The 4118-nt window shown below is 43.1% G+C and overlaps 1 pseudogene; it reads left to right on the top strand.

Annotated features, from left to right (window-relative positions):
* The first annotated feature begins 2508 nt into the window (after window positions 1-2508).
* Window positions 2509-3162, top strand: LOC101616138 (annotated as a pseudogene).
* The last annotated feature ends 956 nt before the right edge of the window (window positions 3163-4118 follow it).

Genomic DNA, 4118 nt, shown 5'->3' with positions numbered 1-4118 from the left:
AAGACATTATCATAATGATAAAAATCTAACATCTTGACCTCTTGCACCTTTTCTTTAGAAGGTGCCAAGTATATACAACTACAGAAATAGAGGAATTTTTAAGTAGGGAGTATTCAAGGTATGAGAAACAAAAAAGCAAAGGAAATCATATGCATGGAAATAAAGAAAGTTGGTAGGACACTATATATAAGGATACCAAACCATGCTGGAGTAGGTCATAACTCTCTAGGAAAATTTTTTCAGGAATATTAGATTGTTAGACTATCTAATATGTATGAATGTAAAGTTGAAAAGTAATTCAGGTTTGAGTTATTAATAAATATACAAAAACCTATGTGCCAGGTGTGGTGGCGTATGTCTTTAATCCCAGCAGTCAGGAGGCTGAGGTAGGAGGATCACTGAGTTCAAGTCCAGCATGAGATTACATATGAATTCCATTTCAGCCTGGACTAAAGTGAGACCTACTTTGAAACACAGAAAACAAACAAACAACAAAAGCAAAAATTTGTTATTTTGAAAATATTCAATTAGAGAAAGTAGAAACTATAGAATTCATAATTTAGCATGGTTCATCTCTAAATGTGTAGTTTTATAGCCTTGCAAACAATGGATTCTTATTTTGCCAAAATGATGAAAGAACTCAGAATAGAAAGATGTAAATGAACATGCTGGATGCCAGATGTGGGCGCACCAAATCTTCATATTTCATTGTGAAAAACCAATGTGTGTTTTAGTGTGTTTAGTGTACAGATAAATATCAGAAAAATTAAGCAAAACCATTAGAAGGAATTGCCTGTAGGGAAGAAAAATTGGAGGGGAGAATGAATGGCCACAGCATGACTGACTTCTTTTTTTTTTTTAATTTATTTGAGAGCAACAGACACAGAGAGAAAGACAGATAGAGGGAGAGAGAAAGAATGGGTGCGCCAGGGCTTCCAGCCTCTGCAAACGAACTCCAGACGCGTGCACCCCCTTGTGCATCTGGCTAACGTGGGACCTGAGGAACCGAGCCTCGAACCGGGGTCCTTAGGCTTCACAGGCAAGCGCTTAACCGCTAAGCCATCTCTCCAGCCCATGACTGACTTCTTTAGCAGATTACAGAGCTAGAAACTCCTTAATGTTAATGTGAAACTTTGACTTAAAATAAATTCACCAAAATTTAAAAAGAAGAAAATAAACATATATATTGAGACATTTCATGAAATAGTAAGTAAAAATAACCTTTTTCAAAACTCAGCCTCACTTGCTACTTAAAATTACTATGAAGGGTTTTTTTTTTTTTTTTTTTTTCCCTCTAGGAGGATATAGATAAGTCACATGGAAACCTACCTTTTTGGACAATGGAACACACAGGAGCCATAGATTGTTACAAGAAAAATTTCAGTGCCAGGGATGCGATACCTTCCAGTGAGTTGTTGGCCAGGGAGGTCCCTGATGTCCCCAAACCACTACAGGCCATTGCCAAGGCCCTTAGTTTCCCACCAGGAATAAATGTAAGACCCTATTGCTGAAGACTACATATACTTGGGCTGCAGGGTCACTGAAAAACCCTGCTGCAGCTGATCTGAAAACCTCCTCCATGTAGACCAGCTGACAGAAAGCTGGAAAAGGCCACACTGCATGCAGTTCAATGGGAGAGAGAGAAAGCATCAGTGAAGATACTCAACAGTGGACACTGCAAGCCTTAGATTTAGCCAGCCAGGCCAAATGAGCCAACATGTGCAATAGTGGCATGTCTGTTATAGGGGAAACAAACCACCCTCTAATTGGACTGGAGGCCCACTCCATGGGAGGGAATACATCTCTTGTACTGAAAACTTACAACAGATGTAATTATGAGCTCTAGGGCTATAACTATGCTCACCAAACTGCAGAGTAAGCACTTCTCTTAATGTTCATACTCATATATTTAGGCTACTCTCACTTTTGGTTAGAGAATCTTCTCTTTTCATGTGGCAGTGACTTTGGGATGACTCAGAAGGCACCATGGTGCTGGGAAGTGACAGAGGAATACTCAGCACTAAAATATCTCTATGACACCTTCCAAGGCTCAGTGTCTATTGCAGAAGTGGCAAAGAATGTAAGAGCCAAAGGAAGGGTAGAACCCCTTACAATGTGCTTCTCCAGACACAAAATGGCCTGGATATCCATGACCTCACAGTGCCTGACACTACCTACTCAAGACCATTATAATAGGAAGAAAAGATCATGACATCAAAATAAAAGCAAGACTGATTGAGAGGGGGAGGCAATGTGACAGACAGTGGAGTTTCAAAGGAGAAAGTGGAGGGAGGGACGCAATTACTATGGGATATTGTTTACAATTATGGAAGTTACCAATAAAAATAAATAAATAATAAAATAAAAAGGTAAAAAAAAAAAATACTATGAAGAGGGGAGCCGGTGCGGCTATGAGGCCCACATCTCGCCGCTGCCGCCGGCTGGGCATGGTGTTGGGCAGCATCCCGCCTCGCCTGACTCGGGGTGCCCAGAGGAAAGGCAGCAGGAATGCTAATGCTGGCCAGCAAACTGAAGCGGGAGGACGGTCTCAAAAGGCCTCGGACATCTGCCGCTGTCTGACTCCACTCGGAGGGTTTCTGTGAGAGACAAGTTTCTGGTGAAAGAACTTGCAGAACTTGAAGCTAACTTACCTTGTACATGCAAAGTGCATTTTCCTGATCCAAACAAGCTGCATTGCTTTCAGCTAACTGTAAGCCCAGATGATGGTTACTACCAGGGTGGAAAATTTCAGTTTGAAACTGAAGTTCCTGATGTGTACAACATGGTGCCTCCCAAGGTGAAATGCTTGACCAAGATCCGGCATCCCAACACCACAGAAACAGGGGAAATATGTCTAAGTTTACTGAGAGAGCATTCGATTGATGGCACTGGCTGGGCTCCCACGAGAACATTAAAGGATGTTGTTTAGGGATTAAACTCTTTACTGATCTTCTGGATTTTGATGATCCTCTGAACATTGAAGCCGCAGAGCATCATTTGCGAGACAAGGAGGACTTCCGGAATAAAGTGGAGGATTACATCAAGCGCTATGCCAGATGATAAGAGGAGGTGGTTGTGGGCCTGTGGACTGTGTGTGACAGCTTGTCTCTAACGTGAAACAGCACGAGGTAGTCCTCCTCCCCGTCCTCACCCCGTCTCCCTGTCAGCCCCTTGGGACTGTCCCAGTCCTGTGACCGTGTTGTCCTGAAGAAGAACCCCCCCACCACCGCTGCCCACGAAGGGCAGGAGCGAGACAGTACGGCAAGAGAGAGCGCCTGCTTCCCTTAACACCTCTCTCTCCAAACCATAGTCTGGGCTGTGGGTGAAATCCTCCGAGGTTGTAATGAGCTCACCACTGAGGTTGGCGCTTGCTTCCCTTTTTCCCAACAAAATCGGCATCCTGCAAAAGTGATGTAATGACATGTTCAGTGTAAATGGCAGATTGGCAATAAGAAACCCACTATAAACTGTGATTGGATGCACATTCTCTTAGCTTCTTCCACGAATGTTGGCCCTGCCTAGATGTGAAGCTTCCCAGAATGCATAGTCATTCACTGTAGATCTTACTGAAATGCGTATTTTATTTAATGTAAGTATATTTTGGAAAGATTTATAATTTGTACAATTTAATGCTTTAATTATTTTTTTTTCTATTCTCACTTAGTTTGTATTTTCATTGTATAGAGCAGATACAAAGATGTTGGGTCAAGCAACTATTGAAGAGAAATACAAAGAAACTATGAAAGCCACAGTACTCAGTCTCTCCAAGCACAGCAGGAACCTGGCTCCTAGACAGCAGCTCATTTTCAGGTCCATATGTGGCAAGAATGTTTCGGAGCCCTTAAAAGCTAGTTCTGGATGATAAGAAACCAAAGTCAGGGAGTACTGCCTCACATGCTGCCCAGAGAAAAGAAGCTGGGCCTAGACCGGCCAGGGTTGGCAGTTCTGCAGTGGTCACATGAGCATGAGCCCTTGGTTGTATACCAGCGCTGCATCCTTGCTGTCCTGGGAGATGAGAGATGCCTTGGGAGTCAGCTCAGTGTCTGATACGAACAAGACTGTACTGTGGCTGTTTTCTGCCTTGGCTGTGGTTCTGGGCCCTGGTGGGTGACCCTGGT

The sequence above is a fragment of the Jaculus jaculus genome, chromosome 10 (genome assembly GCF_020740685.1).
Source record: "Jaculus jaculus isolate mJacJac1 chromosome 10, mJacJac1.mat.Y.cur, whole genome shotgun sequence".
Taxonomy (NCBI): domain Eukaryota; kingdom Metazoa; phylum Chordata; class Mammalia; order Rodentia; family Dipodidae; genus Jaculus; species Jaculus jaculus.
This window is presented reverse-complemented; position numbering and strand designations above follow the sequence as displayed.